The sequence below is a fragment of the Pinus tabuliformis genome, chromosome 1_2, assembly GCF_031772625.1.
Source record: "Pinus tabuliformis cultivar Carrire ecotype Pingquan chromosome 1_2, CPIR1, whole genome shotgun sequence".
NCBI lineage: Eukaryota > Viridiplantae > Streptophyta > Pinopsida > Pinales > Pinaceae > Pinus > Pinus tabuliformis.
Window position 1 is genome coordinate 358,588,332 of NC_142298.1, and position 20,699 is coordinate 358,609,030.

The 20,699-nt window shown below is 39.3% G+C and overlaps 2 pseudogenes; both read right to left on the reverse strand.

Moving 5' to 3' along the window:
• Window positions 1–280: 280 nt before the first annotated feature.
• Window positions 281–1,660, reverse strand: LOC149205856 (putative TPR repeat-containing protein At2g32450; annotated as a pseudogene).
• Window positions 1,661–1,669: 9 nt separating this feature from the next.
• On the reverse strand, window positions 1,670–2,335 carry LOC149205857 (17.3 kDa class I heat shock protein-like; annotated as a pseudogene).
• Window positions 2,336–20,699: the final 18,364 nt, after the last annotated feature.

Below are 20,699 nucleotides of genomic sequence, written 5' to 3' on the forward strand. Positions count from 1 at the left end.
TTACAACAAAACCCTTTTCGCACTAGAACAAAATAACTACCCCCACCTTTATATGATTGTAAATAAAAGTGGCTCCAACTATTTGATATTTGACAACGCCCATAAATTTGTTTCTACAACTTCCACTCGAGAAAAGCAAAACATAGTTGATTTTCTTCACACTGGTACAAAAGAACCGCTCAACGAAATAACTGTGCCATCTCTACATAATTGTGGAGAAGAATAGCCTGAATACTTGGCATTTGACAACAACCTCTAGTTGGATTCCTCATTTTTTATGCTAGGTAAAAAAGTAATGATAAGAATTATCTAGAGAGGAATCGTTGTGTAAAGCAAATAGTTTGAATTTGTCTTTCATCACCCCAATTTCACTACCATACTCTTTAAACCTATATTCTTCTTGCTTGAATGCCACAGGTACCTTCCCTTCACTGTAGAAAATTTAACATAGGATAATATGACAATTCAACTCTTTTGAATCTTGGTCTAATGATTGGGTAGGAGCAAACTGAAGAAGTTCAACAACCATGACACACCTTATCACCTGCTTCATGATGCCAAACCGCCAGTTTGGATCATCAAACATTTCTAAAAACTCGGGAAATGAGATACTTGTAGTGTATCCATGAACTTCCATCATGCCACTAACTCCCTCTGATGGAAGATAAACTGCTCTTAACAGTCTAATATAGGATTTTTCATCTAGCTTCCTAATTTGTGCAACAATACCCTTTGTTGAATGCTTCATAAAGCATCAAAAGGATAATGTTGCCTCCTCTGGGGAACTTGCACAAATGGGGTCAACAAGCCTAAATCCAATCTACCTAATCCTGTCCCATCCAATACATTTGACACTCTTTCATTTATTGCCTTGAGAACTCCTTGGAATGTGTTGGGCTTGAGAAAATGGAGCAATTTCCATAAAATTTGTTCAAGTTCTACTTTACGTATGGTTTTCTATGATACACCATTACCAAATTGAGAAATGGGCACTTTTGTTTTAGTTAATTCCTTTTTTAGAAGATTTATATCACAAATATTCAATCTAGTTAGCCTCTGGAAGCTTTTGATATCTAGAGTGTGTGACAAGTATTGTCTAGGTGTAGTTTTCCCACTTGCTCTTCTAAACCTGCCTGGTTCAACAACCAATATTCCTTCTTCCAAGCTTGCATCACCAGTTCCCATCTGTACCTCAGCTTCACAACCTCGATGGTCTTCTCTTCTAATCATTGAAGAAAGCCCTTTAGGCCTCTTCTAGAGATGCTTTAAACGCATAATAACATCATATAATTCCATCTTTTTTGTCAGTTTGAAAGCCTCTTTCAAAGCTTCTTTAGTTTCTTCAATACCCAACAATGCCACCACTTTGTTGAACTGATAATGCCAATGATTAGGATAGATAGAAATCACCTTCTTGTACATTTCTACATCTTTTTGGTACCTACCCATATCTCTAAACAAACCTCTAAGATTATACAAAGAATCCATATGGTCGGGCTTTAGTTCTATGGATTTTTGAAATTATTTATATGATTCTCTCATCCTCCCCCATGGCATGCACGACCAACCTAAGATCACAATGTGCATCAACATAATCAACCCGAAAAAATATAGCTTCGTCTAAATCCTTTTCCGCAACTCTATACTCACCCACGTCAAAGCAGAACCCTCATTCATGAATCACTGCAATCCTGAGCTCAGATTGTTCCTAGGCCCTTTTGGGATGGTGACGGTAAGAACCTCATTCTCCATCTCTACCTCGAGTTGCGCAACATTTGCATTAAGAGGTAGTGAGAGCCACCTCAAGTGTCCCACCTGCGACCGTTCTCCTTTGTGACAGCTCTTGCCACTAGGTGGCGCTGCCATCTTATTTCACCTACATATTTGCAAAACGCATCCATCCCCTATGATAATCTCCACATCATCCTTTCCTTCCCCTTCAGACACCACAAAAATCAAATCAATTAAAATCACACCCTCGAAACTGCAGAAACAAATAGAGAGAAACTCAAGATTTAAGGGAGCGAGGGTTTGTAATGGATGGTTACCAAGAAGGTTGGCTTGAATAATGTGCATGTCAGAGCTCTCCCACTAGTCGATGTGTGTTGGAGACAACTTGGGCGTACTTAGAGAAGAGGGAAGAGGGAGTGTAGTCCCACAAAGGGAAGGCGTCCAAAGAATCATCCATCAATCTCCCAAATAGGAATGGGTCAAAGAGGCTACTACGTTTGAAAAAGGAATCCAATAGGATTAAAGCCACTAGCTCAAGCTCATTCCTCCATGTCTGCAAATTTTTTCCCTCTTCCCCTCAGTTGAAGATTGATACAATTGCCATAGCCAACAATACAATGTAGTACACACCACTTCCTGTTAGAAAAACACTTTGACTCGACTAGCCATGTGTCATTCTTTTATTAGGAGAAGGACGATGAAAATAGAGATCGGCCATTGGATGGATCTTCCTAGCCAAAACTCGTAGAGGAACACCAGCATAATTATAATAATATTGCAAAATTTTAATATGAAATTTATTATATCAATTTTAATATACTCCAAAACTTTGAAAAAAATGATAATCTTACTACATCAAATTAAAATTAAAAATAATATTTTATCCGTACAACAATGGACAAATACATATCATACAAGATAATGTTTGTAGTATTTTGAGTAAAGTTTAAGATTAGATAGAGTTGTCGTAAATTAGGTGGACATTTCTATAATGTTTAAAGTAGTTACCCTATCACATCAACTTTGATGTTTTGGAAAGTTTCGAGTGGGAAAAACGATGTTTTATTTAATACGAATATTAACAATAAATATTTTAGGATTATATTTATTTTTTTCAAATTTATATATTATTAAAATAGGTTATACAATATTTTGAATAAAGTTTTAGTTTTAAATGGATTTGTTTATTATAAATGTAAGTGGAATTTTGATTTTTTATAAAGTTTTAAGTAGAAAATTTAACGTAGTGCTTATATATTATACTGACTTACTTTAAATGTGAGTTGTCATCTCACGGTTTCATTGTTCATAGTTCTACCAAAGGTACATTAAGGTTTCATGAGCATGAGCATTGCATATGGAATCTTGATGTACCTTTGGCGGAACCGTGAGCATGAGAGATCATACTTAACAACTCACATTTAAGGCGAGTCTATATAATATATAGGTGTTGTCAAAAACTTATTACACTAAAGTTTGAGGGCAAACATTTATGGCAAGTATATTGAGTGATTAACGTTTCTCATATTTTGAAAATGGTTCAATTCAATGTAATCCGTAACACTTTTCTTGTTATCAGAGAATATATCTATAGTGGATTTGAACTTTGATGGGGAACTATAACATCATGCGTTAGCAACAAACAAACTCCATGACCTCTCGTATATATTTACATCAAAAGTTTTTTATGGATACAATATTATCTCTAAAAAGGTTGTGATGCATAAGCATCTATGACTGTACCACTTAAGTGTGTTGATGAGCATGAGATGAATGTGGGAAGAGGTTTGTCGTATGACTCATGTCTTCAATGGATAGAGCTCCAGTGGTTTTCACAAAATGGAGATAACATAGATGAAACTGACATGATGAAAAATGAAGCAAAAGTCATTCAATTGAGCAACAATTAGTCAAATGCATTTACTCCAATGCTTGTATGATGAAGTGCCATCCTTCCCACCTAGATTCTATTCTTGTAAGTGGCATCACAAAGCTGTGTCCTTCTACAAAATATGGTTTACCCAAGGTATCATCCTTGAAATGAGGGGAATCTGATTTACCTTAGGTACCATCCTCATAATGAGGGGAAGTGCCTATTGGGTTTCCAAGGAAAATGCATTGCACAAAAGAATAAAAATATAAATAAATAAATGAGCATAAATCAATTAATGTTTAATGTTAGGATCCTTTTGAAGGCTACATATGATTCTCACTGAGAATCTCAATACCCACTGGATCAAGTAATATAGATGATTAAGAATAAGGGTATCAAATATAAAATAGAAACCATAGTCATTATTGGATGGGAGGAGAGATGAATAACTTGGATTAAAGGTAGTGTGTGAGAGGAGAACCTAATTATCATTGGAGCTTGGCGAAATCTATCATTGATAAAGCATATTGAGATTATTGGGAGTATTTCACAAGACCCCTCATGATCCTGATGAATGTCTGTTATGAAGGATCAATGATTTGTGATATAGGATACTTAATAAAAGACATGAGTGTTAAAAGACACGCAACCTTTGCCCATGTCCACAAGAAGTCGTGAGAGATAAAAAGGAAAAAATTATAAAGCCAATGAAGGTTCATCGAATGGACCAATTGGAGATTAACAATTATGGGATTAAAGAAGGAACTCAATCATGTAAGAAAATAACATGAAAAGGGATCAAATGTTGAGAAGTGATTGTCATAATTATGGAAGGCACAAGAATAAAAGGATTGAAGACATAGTTGAGAAGGGTTTTTGATTTGGATTGAATCATTGTTTTTCATCCATCTTGATGCTTTTAAAGTGGAAAATTTGAAGGAATCGACTCAAAGGGCCATTTTTATCAATGGGTCCTGATTTGGTGAATTGGGGTTTGAAACCTTGTCGAAGCAATTTGAGGCATTAAATGAAGTTTTTTGGGGTCAAAAAACTCTTGCTCACGCAAGAACCCCTAGCATTGGTATACACTAAAATATCTTTCCAAGGGTTCAAGAAAAACATCAAATATAATCTGTATGCAAAATTTATGCCTCCTAAAAGTTGATCTATCATGCTTGACCATCATAATTCAAGAGGATGCCACATCAACCCAGTTACCCATGTAAAATGAGCTAGACATGTTGGGAATATGAAGAAGACACTAGAAGGGTTGAGTTGTAACTCGTGTTTAGGGTTGAATGTGTCAAATCTAACCCCTAACTGACTAGCTATTGAAATGTGTTATAATCTAACCACTAAAAAGAAAAATAATTTCATTCTATTCAAGTATAAATATTAAGAATTTCTTATTGAATTTTTTACAAAAGTAGTTATAACAACAACTAAGATTAGTATCAACTAAAATGAAATAATATAATTAGAATTAAAATAAAACCAAGATATTGCATAATATTAGAGTGAAAAGAAATTTAAAGAAATGATTTAAACCAACTAAAATGAAACACAAACCATATTCAAGTGATATACATTACAAGGAGAAATAAATAAATAAATTATGAAGAAAGGAGACTATCATCGAAATTGCCGAAATGTAATAAGGTATCTTTAATATATTGGATTGAAGTGATTCAAAATGAAAAAATTATAAAATTGAAAATGAATAAAGGGATTAAAAAAATGATAAGAAATAAACTAAGGAATTAAGTTAATATGAAAGAAACGTTTTAAGGTAAATGAAAAATAAAAATATGAATAAGAAGGAAGAGTCAAATTAGTTAAATTAAAGAGGGCATTAATAAAAGAAAATTGGGAGGGGGTTTGGTTTGTGCAAGGTTAATAGTCGAGAGGAGGGTTTACTCATGAAGGTGATCAATGAGGGGTTTCTAAGAGTGGTTGAGTCTATAACCATCATCACAAGTAAACTTATTAGGTTTCTTTCTAATTTCAAGGGCTCCTTAGATATACATGAGGATTTTGTGAGCTCCAGAGTGTTAAAAACTTCAATACACATATGTCACACCTTTCTTTTGTCCAAATCGGCTTCTACTCCCTTATAAACAAAACCAAGTTTTATTAGGTGGGACATTTTTAGTAATAACAATCAAATCCTACTAAGGGACATCACCTCCTTATGAGGCCAGTTTGAACAAGTATCGTTATAGAAGATGCAAATGTAGTGCATTACACTTTGGGCTAAGGAGTCAAACATTACATCTCAATTTAGTTGTTGTGGCTCTAAAACAAGCATGCCAAGTACCCCAAAAAACTATGCATAGTGGAGTATGTGTCGTACTATAATATTTCATGTTGTTCACCTCTCTATACCTTCATGTTCCCCTAATCGCATTGCTTACTAAATATATTTTCTTGCTAATATGGTCTTGGACCTCATTTTCATCACTCAAATTGCATAACTAGCATGTGATGTACTTTTCAAATGCATAATGGAAGTTAATTTTTCTAGTTTGAACCCCACCAATACTATAAGGATATAAAATTTTACATAGAGAATAACAACGCATGTTCAAAATCCTCTTAAAGGTCTTTAAGGGCATTAACATAGTCACCAAATTACTTGTTGACACCAATCTAACACTTTTTCTAAAATAATGAAATAAGCCCCTCAATGAAACAATGAAATGCTTTATTGGTATACAAGTTGTTGAGTGGTCCTTTGGGTATAAGGGACCTATCCATATGATTATATTTTCAAAAATAATAAATCAAGCATTGGCTACTACTAAAAAAGAAATAATGGTCAAATCTATGAAAAATTATAAAACTTCCTAATGAGCTCGAAAAAGTATCTACCATTTCACATATGCACCCTTGAGGAAAACAAATGGTATCAAGCTATAGGGTTTCACGTAATAAATAAAACCACATGTCCAAAATCACTAATATAGTCTTTAATTTCTTACTATAGGCCTACCATTGTGCTTATAAAGTTGTTGTGTCACTTTCTTGAAGAGAAAAAATGTGCATCTATACCAAAGTTTGCAAGTTGGTAAGATATGAAGTATAAACATGGTGCACAATAATATATTTGACCATTCTCCATGCCCATATGTAGACAATGATGCCTCAAATGGTGAAGAAAATGAAACACTAAATTAATATGCAGACAAAAACCTTACTATTTACAAAGTTAATGTTGGAAACTAGTGAAATACCGAGAGTGAGGGTGAATAAATATTTTATAGATTTTAACAATTCCTTACTCAATAAAACACATTCAATAATAAAACAATGCATCAATCACATAAAGCTTGAACACAACATGTTTATGTGGAAACCCATATGGGAGAAAACCACAAATATTCTTTTGATTATAATGTAAATGCAAGCACCAACTTCAGTTTACATCAAATTTTGTAGGTATCATCTACAAGAGGCAATAACCACCATTTATTTTTCATGCATCCATTTTCTAGAAGCAACAACTCCCATTATTCTTTACACACACCAACCTGAAGGAGACCCGATCCCCTGATCTGCAAGTACCTACTTGCTTCAACCACTTAGATCCCTCTTTGATTTATTTTCAAACTCAGATCTATGGCTCCACAATTATACATCACTCTTTTATTTTTAGACAACAATTCATATATACACTATTTCAACTAATCCAATCTCTTTGCCTCTACAAAACATCAATTTCAAACTTGGCACCCAGATTTGTACTAAGTGGCACACAACATCTCCACCACTCCTTCACTGCACTACTCTATATTTTTCTTGATTTTTACATATTTGACTATCTATGTGCACTTAGTTCCTACTCTTTGAATTTCATTTATAGTTTTGCTATGATTATTACCATGGTTAATAGGCATTGATCCACGGTTTTCACCCATGGTATCATGAATTGATCCAAACATTACTTTAGTAGTTCCATCATTATTTTGCACAGGGAAACTACAACTCTTACATTGTTTTTGGATGTTTTATTTATACCCACTTAGTTGTTGTGATTCTAGATTTTCTTTAAATTTTGGGTGCTTGAGACCTCAAATTTTCATCCCCGACCTTCGAGTTTTGTTTCTCATGTGATGCTTGCATTCTAGCACTTTATCCTTTATTGTTGTCGGTGGATCGACATATCGATGAATTTTCAATGCTTGAGCACTATGATATTAAGTTGAACTTATGGTCGCTGATAGGCCCTTGGGAATTTATTCCCATGCCCCATGTGTCAAGGGGTTGTGATCACTAGCTTAAGCCCTTCTTGGATTTTGGGTTTCAATAATTATTTTAAACACTTTAAACTCCAAAACTTTGAGACTAAGTCATTTAGTTATTTACTAGTAAGCTCTTCGTGACCTTGGTGGTAACCATGGCCTAAATAATGCTCACCCCCCATCGATACTAGCTAATCATTCTTCCAGATGGGTTCTCTCACTAATAGGAACATCTTATGGCATTAAAACCATTTGTTGCTAATGATAGGAAATTGTCTATTTACCGACCACTGCTCACCGCTCATTGGAGAAGTTTACTGCCCACTACACTACCCTCCAACTGATGGTCCGATAGATGGGAACTTTATTTTTCAATGCTACACTTGATGATAATTATTCTAGCTTTTAGCCACCACTCACCACCCCATTGTTCAATGGTTACAAATCTCTATCCTGGCAGTTTTGATGAGGGACCCACAAGCCACCTGATATGTCATATCATCCACACATGTCATATGCTTAAGCAAATAAGGACTCAACATGTGTCCTCCTACACATGTGTGCATGCCATGTTCCACTTTCTAATTGTCAGTTTAGTCCTTCAAAAGAGTCGAATTCACCTAAACTATGTAAACTTTGAAACAGGAACTATAAACTCAAAACGGGAACTCTGGCCAAAAAACCCCGAAAAAACATCAAAAACAGTGTTAAAAATGAAAAGTGTGTATACTGGAATGATGATTTTATTTTTTAGGGGTCAATTTTGAACATGTTTTAAACATGGCAGTGACTACGAAATTTTCGTGCAAAATATAGCTTCAAACTCAAAGTGATGACACTGGAACAATGATTGTTTTTTTTAGGGTCAATTTTCAAACTTTTTAAAAAATGCTAGTAAAACCAAATTTTTATGTGCCAAACAAAGTTGTTTATGAGGAAAAAAACACATTAATGTTTTTGGTAGAATATCATTTTTCTTTCCTAAGTATAAATTCAACATGTTTTGAACCATAACATGCTAGATATAAAAGAAATTGAAATTTTTTCAACTATAAAATTAAAAAACCATGACATTATGAACAAATTACATCACTAAATGAATTCAAAAGTCATTATTTGTATATTGAATAAAACATACATTAACTCTCTAATTTAATATTGCATTGTAGATATTTTAAACAATAAAAATTACCATAATTAAGACATATAATCCAACAACATAAAAATGTCTCACAACTTCTCATTTAACACCATATGGAAATCATCAATTTTATTTCAAGATACGATGCATACATCAGTTATATAAACTGTCTTAAATAGTTATTCAAAATCACTCATATTTTCTTGCACACCATCAGAATTCACATCTTCAGATGAGTGACTGGATGCTGACGAAGATGTTCCATATTCTTCTCTTTCGTCAACTAGTGCCCCATCTGAGTCCACATGCATGCCCAACATTTCAGGTTTCAAAATTCTTCTAGATCTACGACTGGTTTCAGTAGATTCCCATCTCAACACTGTTCCTTCTGGTAACAACCTTTTCAGAATCTCTATCGTCTTGAAGCGAAGAGTTCCTCTCTTTGTTAAATTGAAGTCATAAACAAGTATGTCAACATCCTCCAATTTTAATATGTCTGTGCATCAGCGATTTATATTTGTACCCTTTCTTTTTCTCTTTCCGCCATTTTTTTTGTCAACTATATCTCTGACTTATACACACCATTGAATGGGTGTGTATTTGTGGCATACCAATGTACTTCAACACTTGTAACATCCTCATTTTCTGTAAATACCTTTATAACCTTAGCAACCCAGAATGGATAGCAATTAGGATCTCCATCTGCTAGCACTGCAATCATGCAACCCTCCTTAATATCTTGTACTGAACCCCTGTAAAGGTCTTCCATGGCTTCACGTTGTGCACGAGATCTTCTGGAACCAATATACATCTCTCTTTCCTCTGCCCGTGAAGAATTAATAATACCTTGAGATTGTTGCTGTTCAACAATATTTATTTCCTCATGTTCATTCAACACATTTTGTGGCCAAATAAATGGATTTTTCAAAGGTATATCTTCATTTGTTGTTGTTGAAATGATATCACTTTTATTATTGAAAAATGACTCCCACCAAACTAAATCAGCAATGTCAAAGTACTCATATGTATATCAAATACATTTTTTAATTTCTTCCAAGCAATCAGAATAATTTATATCTCTATTTTGTTTGCGTGCATTCTGAACTTCACCAACTGATTGTAATAACAATATTTTTGATGCAAATATTGGATGATCTAGAATGAACTTCAAAAATTTCAAACTTGATGATGGTGCCCATTCTGCAGTAGTTGAATACTTCTTGTCCCATATTAGTGTTTTCCCATCAATTTTTTTGATACGAAATTGATGTTGGAAGCTAATGTCATTAAGTTTTTCAATGCATTTCCCCTCACCATATGATCCCAGAATAAACCTTCGCATGTCAACAGTTTCTTCCAACACATCAAAAGTAGGCTCTGGCATGTATGATTTCTTAAGACATTCAATTAGTGATGGCAAGCTCCCAACTTGCTTCCTCCTCAATATGACTGAAAAACCACTGAACATCTGATCAATATGGTCATGAGTGTGCCCAACAAGAAGGAAACCAACCTTTACCTTTTGAAAAATTCTCAATTCAAAAAGCATGTTTAGATATCCAAAAACAACCTGATTTTTGTTTTCACGGCAAGTGTTGTCCAATTGTAGATACAAAACTTCAGGAAGATTACCAAACCAATGAGAAATCACATCATGAATTATGGTTATGGTCAGATTTGCATCATTATGAATATTTGGAGCTATGAAGTACACCCTTGGCAACATTTTCCCTTTGAAGACCATACAACCAACCAAGTGAAACTAAATAAAATTTTCCTCCTGTAAATTTTTGGGTGTGCGAACAAAATGTGGTAAAAGTGTTTTCTTCTGGTCCATACCATCAATTATCAAACCCAAATATTTATTTGGATTATCATAACACTTCTTTCGATGCTTGTACAACTTCTTCCTTTCGTTTGTTTGTTGTTCGCGATGCTCCTGAAGTTCTTTGACAATTAAATCTACACAACATAAAAGAAATTCATTAAGAAATATGTTTTTATAGTTGATGACTTACAATTTTAAAAGTTAAAGTTATGAATGCTTACCTCTTTCTGACCCTTCACATTTGTCCCTTTTTGATTTAAGAGAAGCACATGTACTGCAAATCCCCATCCCTGTCTTCTTAGGAATACGGACATTGTTGAATTCCTTCTTCCATACTTTCACAAAATATTGATATGTAATAAACCTGCCATGTCCCTCAGCAGCTTCTGCATATTCTTTGTATAAGTTGTAGATTTCTCGTCTTGAAAAATTATCTGGAATATGTATTGTCTCTCTATTTGGCATACACTCTCCATGCTTTGAAAAGAAATCTTTCATTCATGACATTGCAGTATTTGATAATGGCCCAAACTGTCTTTTATGACGTACTTTTGAATAAAATGTGGAATCATTTTCCAATTTTTCTTGAATTCTCGAGAGATGAAAATTCCCAATCGAATGAAACATTTTGAAAGCTTTTCTATAGATAAATAAAGTCCTAATATGATAATCATAACCTGACAATGTAGATTGCATGCACCCAATTAAATATGAATTTTGCATGCTTTTATTCATTGACAAATATTTCTTCCTGCTTTCTAATGCAAATTTGAAATCCATATGTTTCAAGCAATATTTTTGGCAACATTCACTTGAAATGAGAGTGCTGACAGAACTTCTTCTCATTAGATATTCTGCTCTACCCCTTTTATAACTAGAACAACTTGCATTGATATGAAAAGGTCTGCTCCTACTCCTCGATACAATATTTCTTGGCAACATCTCCATCATTGGATCATCATTTGTATAAGGATTTTCATCATCATTAAGAGGAACGTTATCCACACTATGATCAGCTCTGCTTTTCAAATATTGACTTGGAGGATATTCTTCATCTTCCCTTTCTTCAGTGCTACTGTCATAGTCCATAGATTTCGGACTGAATGGAAAATTTGACTCGATGCTTAATGGATATTCTTCTTCATGTGCATTGTTAGTGCTACTCTCATAGTCCATAGAATTAGGACTGCGTCGAAAATGTGACTATTTACTTATTGAAGATGCTACATCTCGTCCTTTGTCATTGATACCTTTATACTTATTAGAATTAGGACTAAGTGCATCATCCTGTCCTTCTTCACTGCTACTCTCATAGTCCTTAGAATTAGGACTAAGAGGACACTGTGACACTCCATTCTTTTGAAATTCATCATCACGCTCTTCATGACTATTGCTCTCATAGTCCTTAGAATTAGGACTAAGTGGACACCGTGACACTCCAATCTTTTGAAATTCATCCCGCTCTTCATCACTGCTGCTCTCATAGTCCTTAGAATTAGGACTAACTAGACACTGTGACACTCCATACTTTTGAAATTCATCATCATGCTCTTCATCACTACTGCTCTCATAGTCCTTAGAATTAGGACTAAGTGGACACTTTGACACTCCATTCTTTTGAAATTCATTATCACGCTCTTCATCACTGCTGCTCTCATAGTCCTTAGAATTAGGACTAAGTGGACACCGTGGCACTCCATTCTTTTGAAATTTGTCATCATGCTCTTCAAAACTGCAGCTCTCATAGTCCTCAGAATTAGGACTAAGTGGACACCGTGACACTCCATTCTTTTGAACTTTACCATCATGCTCTTCAAAACTGCTGCTCTCATAGTCCTAAGAATTGGGACTAAGTGGACATCGTGACACTCCATTATTTTGAACTTCACCATCATGCTCTTCATAATTGCTGCTTTCATAGTCCTTAGAATTAGGACTAAGTGGAATCTGTGACTCTTTATTTATTTGAAATTCTCCATCCCCTCTTTCATCAGTGCTGCTCTCATAGTCCTTAGAATCAGGACTAAGTGGAAGAATTGACTTTCTATTCATAGTGGAAGAATTCCTGCTATATTCATCAATATGAATAGAGTTGTTACGCGATGAAGATGTTGATGGTGTATAAATCGAAACTTCACTATCAGAATAATCCATCCCTTTCAAGTAGAAGATGTTGAATGATACAAATGGAGAGTCTCCTAAAGATATTATATAGCTTAAAGAATGAAATTTTCCCTCCAAAAAGTTTTGTGGAAATATTTCCCTCTAAAAATTTTCGCAAAAATATTTCCCTCCAAAAAGTTTGTTAGATTTATTTACTTTCATTATTTTATTCTACAATTTATTGAAAAATATAAATTAATTTTTTTATGAAATAAATCATTAAAATTAAAATTGTAAACTACAACTTCTACATTAATTATTTTAATAGTTAAAGTATATAATATTTACTAAACAATTGAAATATTTATTTATTTATATATTTATTTTTATAATATATTCTAAAATAAATTAATCCCACATTCAACCCGTTGTAAAACAATTCTACAATATTCACTTTATAATATTTTAAAACAAATTATCCCGCATTAACCGTATGGTAAAACATCTCCGTAACTTCACTTATATATTAAATTTCATTATTACTATTACTCACATCACATCCACGTTTTCTAAAGTTCATTGAAAGACTCGTGAATTTGTGGAGCAACTACATTGCTATCAACAACATATTCAACGAAGAATTCTCGCAATTGAAAGGTAAGTAAAACAACATATTCAACGAAGAATTCTTGCAATTGAAAGGTAAGTAAAATATTTTTCCTGGAAAATTTTCATATTAAATTACTTTAATGAAGAAGAATTGATTGATTGATTTATTATTATTATTATTATTATTTTTTAATAATTTTTCTGAGCCAAAATAACAATTACGTCCATCGTGAGTATGGTGGGCCTGATCAAACTCAATTGCGCAATAGCCGTGGATGGGCCTCTATGGTGTCGCAGGGTAGGCGGGGAGGTTTGGCGAGCGGGTGGGGTGTGAGGGTGGGGGGTAGGGGGTGTGGGGGCGGCCTGTCGGCTCGCCCGTCTGTCGTGGGGCCCGCGGTGGGCGGACGAGCTGCCGGGCTGGGTATCGCAGCTCGACTTGCCCCCTATCACCTTCCTCCCTTCACGACACCCTCACCCCCTTCACCCACACCTTGTGCCCCTGCCCCCTTAACCCCCCCTCCACATTCTTCCCCCACATCGACCCCTCACCCACCTACCCTGACCCGCACGCTTTCCCCCTCACCTCCCCCCTCCTCACCAACCCTCCCCTCACACTCGCCCTTCTCACCCTCCCCCTAACCCACTCTCCCCACCCCCACCGTCCCCTCACACACTCCTCTCCCGCTCCCCCCCCCTCACGCCTCTCCATCCTCCCATCTCTTTAACCCACTCCTCTCCCCCTCCCGTTCCCTCACGCCTCACCCACTCCTCTCCCCCCTCCACCCTCCCCTTCCCCTCATGCCTCACCCACTCCCCTCCTCCTCACCAACCTCCCCGCCTCTCCACCCTCCCCTTCCCCTCACGCCTCACCCACTCCCCTCCTCACCACCCTCCCCCACACTAACCTCCTCGCTCCCGCCCCTCCCCACCACCCCTCTCCGCCTCCCCCTCTCCCCCTCCCCACTTCCTCTTCGCTCCCGACCCTACCCACCACCCACTCATGCCTCCCCTCTCCCCGCTCCCCCTCCCCTCCCCCCCCTACCTGCCCCCTCCCCCCCCCCCCTCCCGCCCCCACGGGCCTCCCCATCCGCCCTGCCCACGGGCCTCCTCCTCTGCCCACCGATCACCGCCCCCGCCTCGCCCACGGCTCATCGCCCCCGCCCCACCCACCGCTCACCGCCCCCGCCCATGCCCACGGCCTCCACCACTGCCCCGCCTGCCCCGCCCACCACCCTGCCCACCGCTCACCGCCACCGCCCATGCCCACGGCCTTCGCCTTCGCCCCCCACCCGCGCCGCCCACTACTCATCGCCCCCACCCATCGCTCTCCGCCTCCGCCTCCGCCCACAGCCTCCGTCCCCCATCACCCGCCCCCGCCCACGGCCTCCGCCTCCCATCCCTCGCCCTCGCCCATGGCCTTCGCCTTCTCCCCCCATCCATGGCTCCGCCTTCACCCCCCGTCCACGACCTGCCTCGCCGCCCGACTAGTGGCGGGCGATTCCTGGAATCGCCTGGCCACCAGTCGGGCGGGGGGCGGGCCACCGGGGTGGCGCGGCTCGAGGCCGACGCCACCTCGGCGGCCCGCCCCCCCGCCCGACTGGTGGCCGGGCGATTCCTGCAATCGCCCGGCCACCAATCGGGTGGGTGGCAGGCCGCCGGGGCTGCGCCACCCCGGCAGCCCGCCCCCCTGCCCGACTGGTGGACGAGTGGGGAGGTGGGCGAAGGCTGTGGGTGGGGGCAGAGGCGGAGGCGGTGGGTGGTGGGCGGGGCGGGGGCGGTGGGTGGAGGGGGAGGCCCGTGGGCGGGGGCCGGTGGGGGAGGCCTGTGGGCAGGGGTGGGGCAGGGGCTGTGGGCGGTGGGCAGAGGGGGAGGCCCGTGGGCGGGGGGGGATGTCCGTGGGCGGGGGCGGGTTGGGGAGCAGAGGGGAGGGAGTGGGTGAGGGGGAGGGGAGTGGAGAGGAGGCATGGGGGGGGGTAGGGGGGAGGGAAGGGTTGGTGGGGGGGTGTTACACTAAAAAATGTCACCATGACTATTTGCAGTTAGTATGGCTCCATCCACTGTCATACTATCCTCCTTAGCAAGTCTCATACCTCTGCTCTCCATGTCAAACTTCAAGAAAGAGAGAAAAGTCATTTAAAGTCAGTTATCTCTGGTACGCAGTTTCTCTTAGCCTTACCTGTGGGTATGCAACCCAAGTTCATAAAACCTGCGTACTTGTACGCTCTGTATGTAAAGGGGTGGGTGCGTACTCCTGTAAAGGTCAAAAGGCGCAAGTTTCACTCCAAAAAAGTTACTTGTGGTCATTTCTAGAGTCTTCTAGAAGTATGTTTGACGTGTAAGATGCGCGCACCACCTGCTCCTCTCCACCCTATAATTTCCGTTGGTCCTTTTGCTAAATGGGGTATCGATTTTATTACTTGTAACCCTCACTCGGCCGGGGGGCATGCGTATATCATCCTTGCGGTTGATTATTTTACTAAATGGGCCGAGGCAATGCCTACATTCGAGGCAAACGGCAAAACAACAACGATTTTCGTTTTCAATCATATTATTGCTAGGTTTGGTGTCCCACAAGCGATAATCACTGACCATGGGCGCCATTTTCGAAACATTATGATGACAGAACTTACAAGCCAGCTTGGTTGACGCCATGATAGTTCTACTCCTTATTATCCTCAAGCAAACGGTTTGGTTGAATCTATCAACAAAGTTCTAGTTATCATGATCCGATGAATCATTGGGATCCATCGGTCGAATTGGCACAACATGTTATTTTCAGCACTTTGGGCGTATTGAACCTCAGTAAAAACATCAACAGGGTTCACTCCTTTCCAGCTAGTTTATGGTTTGGAAGCAGTGTTGCCCATTGAATGCGAAATCCCATCACTTCAAATGGCTATCGAATTACTCCCAGCTACTTCTGAAGAGGAGAAGCATCTGTTATACTTAGCTAAATTAGATGAGACTCGACGTGATGCTGCTTTGGCAATCGAGACTCATGCAAAAAGGATGAAAGCTCAGTATGACCGTAACGTGACCCCTCGTAATTTTTCGGAAGGAGACCTAGTGCTATTATATGATCAAGCTAACGATAAATTAGGTGCTGGAAAATTCGTTCCCATGTGGCATGGGCCCTTCATTGTCAAGAGAAAGCTGGCAAAAGGGGCCTATGAGCTGGTAGATTTTGATGGGGACTCTTCGGGTAAGCCCAGAAATGGACTTTACCTAAAGAGGTATTATGCTTAAATGGTGGGTATGGAGATTTAGTTAGTTCTAGTTAGGTTAATTTTCTTTCTAGCTGGTATGTTTGCTTAGTTTAGGCTGTGTGCTTAGTTTAAAGAGTGTGTTTTTGTCGTTATTCTGGCTTATCTTGGTTTTACTCTTGATATTGCAGATGTCGACGCCTCTCCAAACGCACATTGGATTTGCTGATGGTGCTTGTCGTAGTACACGGAATATTTCTTCCGCAGCTTGGGTTATCTATTCGCTCTCTGACGAGTTAGTTTCTATGCATGGGGTGAGCCTCGGTCAAACAACAAACAACATTGCAGAATACAGTGCAGTGATTGAATTATTATCTGAATCTATTTCATTTGGAATTCGGAGTTTGATAGTGAGGTTAGATTCTGAACTCGTTGTATTACAGCTTAATAGAGTCTATGCCATTAGAAATCCAGTGTTATTAAGATTGTTTTTGAGGGTGCGTCTATTGGAACGTGAATTTGATTACATTGAATATCAGCATATTCCAAGGTCTTTAAATACATTAGCAGATGCAATGGCGTCTCGAATGTTAAATAGACATTTGTAACAATCATAAATGTAAATTTATAAACATTTCATCACACATGTTTAACAAAATAAGCCGGTAATAATGATATATATAGATAGGCGTGTGTCAAAAATATACATCGTCTTCGATCATAGGTTGAAAAACACCTTATGATCGGCAAAAATGATAAGTACAAAAAACCAAAAATGTCATATGTGTCTACAAAAGTGACTAGCCAATCACTGGTGGTGCTCTCTATACGAGATCACTGCCCGCGCTACCCTACACAGGAACCTCCTGAAAGGTCCTGGGACTGTGACCACGTAGCGCTGAAGTCAGATAGGAATGTCATCTATAGTGGTCTCTGGTATATTCGCCGTCAGACGCTCTAGATCCTGTTCCAGCTCGGCTAAGGTCTCTGCGGCCGCATCCTGTGGGGCCGGTGTTGGTACAGCTGGTACTCTCCTCTCAAAAGCCCGGAGGTTGGCCGGACGCCGTGGACCTACATTTGAATTTTGAAAATTTGTGCTGTCAGTTTTGAGACGATATATAAAAACAAAAAAATAATGCATAATTTAAAAATTTGTGAAGAATGAAGTACCTCTGTCGTCCCATTGTTCTCCCTGTGGAAGAACCATGTCCGGATCATTGCGAAAATCCATTCCGGCGTACGGAAAATCCTGAATCGCAAAGACCTGGCCCTCCAGCCAGTGAAAGTAACCATCAGGAAATCGAACAACTGCTGCTCCCTCGTCAGGATGCCGGGCCATTACCGCGACCCATCTCGTCAACTTAGGCTCCCGAGGAGCCCCAACTGGAACTGTAAGATGCTGGGGGATCAGCATTGGAACTCTCTCTAGGGCAAAGCTCACAACTAAAGGCCCATATCCAAAGGTCTTCAGTTGTCCTCTCTTTGCCCTGGTTAGTTGGCCCTTCATATTGGCCAACACAGCATCGCACCAGTTGAAAATGGTGCCTTGGAAGCAATCTATAGCCATCCGCATTTGGGATCCAATGGCTATGTGCAAAGCGGCAGTGCCGCAAAGTCTGGTAACTGTAAAGGCAATTACCATGAGTTCAGGTCGGGATATATATTTGATTTCTATCCCCTTCTCCTGGTTTTGATTGTTGCACCACTCTAGCCGGAGACTAGCAAGGGATTGGCCACCCGGCTTAGTTCCGAATAGAGAGAGTTGCTCGCCCCTGTTAGGCAAGCCAGTGAGAAAGTATATGTCGGAGGACTCTATCTCGAGCTGGTTTTCTCCGATGTAAAAACATTGATCCCGAATATTCCACCTTTCAACCAGCCACTCTAAGAATGGCACCTGGGCCCTCATGCCAGGTATGACCCAGTACTTATAGAGACCGCATGCCTTTAACGCATCAATAGAAGGTTGATGACCTATTGCGGCCAAATCAACGTCTTCGTGCTCTCTTTCACGCCAATCTAGCATGGTGCGTGACCTACACACTAATAAACAATAGTTAGAATTCATTAAACAATTTTTGATTGGTTAAAATTGGGGTTTGGGGTTTCAAAAACCGCGTTTCACGGGGTACGCACCCCGCGTTCAGGAAACAGAGCGGTGGTACGCAGCTGGTCTGAAGGCGGGCTGCGTACCCCGACCTTTTTCCCATATACGAAAAAGTCGGGGTACGCAGGTCGCCCATGGGGCACCTGCGTCCCCCAAGAAACGCATTTTAAAACCCTAAACCCTCCAAAAAATCAAACTAAAACTTGAAATGAAATTCTAAACGGATGAAATTGAAGAGGAGGATGTTGTGAAATACCTGAAAGAGACAGCGCTCGATTCTGACGGTCGGATTCTCCGCAAAGTCCACGGGAAGTTTTCTTGTCAAAAGCCCTTTTCTCAACCTCAACAGTAAAATGGTAAAAATGACATGGTAAAAAGTCTTTTTATAGGTTTTTTGGATGAATGAATGCTAAGTTTGTTTATTTTTCACCATGAAAGGACATTTTTCAATGTATTTTTACCCATCTTAAACAGGTATGAGTAATGTGTCGTTTTTGTGCAGGACAAAAGGACTTTAGAGTAAAATCATCATTTTTCACGAACCAAAACATCAGAGTCATCTTTTAAGCTCTTTTCTGACTCCTAAAACATGAAAATATTGCCGAGCGTTTCTTTTACACTCGTTAAAACGGAACTAAAAGACGGTCCCCTTATAGCTCTTTTCTGACCGTAAAAATAGAAAAATATTGCCGGGTTTTTGTCGTTTCAAACTCGATACGGAAATAAAACGACGTGTCCTTGATCGCTTTTTACTTTTCAGGTGAGAGACACTAATCATGAAAGTACTCCTTGGTCGCAAGATCAAGCGGTTCTCTCAGGTATTATTTTTATACTTTTTCGGGCTTGGGAGACACAAATTTACGAAAAAGTTCACCGTGGAGTCTTCTTTAGTTTTTTCAGACTCTCTAAAAATGAAAAACGCTGAGTTTCTCCTATACTGGACTCGTTAAGATTTCACAGTAAAGGACCTGTTCGATTACAAACAGGAACGGACCACTGCTTCTTAGGGTTCGAATCTAAACTAAGTTGGACTCATTCGAAGGGTGAGCTTATAATCAAGCATATGTTATCCTCCTCAATCTTGTAAAAAATAAAGAGGTACTTGCCATAAATGGTGGGGGAAAAGAGAGAAGAATGAACCGATTTGTCATCCTTCGTTACAGAAGAACCTTATCGCCGCTCTTGAACACGACACTTTTCATTCACCTGGGTTGGGAAATCCTTTGCCTTAAAAGTTGATCAAACCACTTTGAAAGTCTTCAACCGTTTCCGGGTATTAACTTTGGGTCAATCGTCACCAAACCATCTGTCGTGTCGTTATGTGTTCAAGAGGTCTCTGCAAATAAACCATTCATATGCAAAATAATTGTCATCCATTTGACCATCCCTGAGTCAGTCCTTACAGCAACATTTCTTCAACTTGAACAATGATTTCGTGTTGTGGGCTTGCCTGCAACGGGTCGCTTTCTATCGACATCAGCACATTATTTGGAAAGATGACTTAGAAATCGACAGTACCTTGAAGTCTGCATGCATCAATGGCAGGTTTCTCGCCTTTGACGACAGTTTACATCATTGACTTTCGATCGAAGGATTCCGTGACGTGTTCGACATCAACTCATTCATTCACATTTATGGATTGTACTGGGTACTTTGAGAACCATTGACATCACTGGTGGTCTCTCTCACACTTGTTAACAGTTTACATCATTGACTGGTAATCAAGTGGTTTCTACCATGTTTGACATCAACTCATTTATTCGCATGGATAGAATCGTACCAATTCGGGAAGTAGAAATGAAGACCCTGGATCTAGTTTCCACCATCCAGGCTGCGAGGAGTTTTGTATTCATTATACAGTAGACT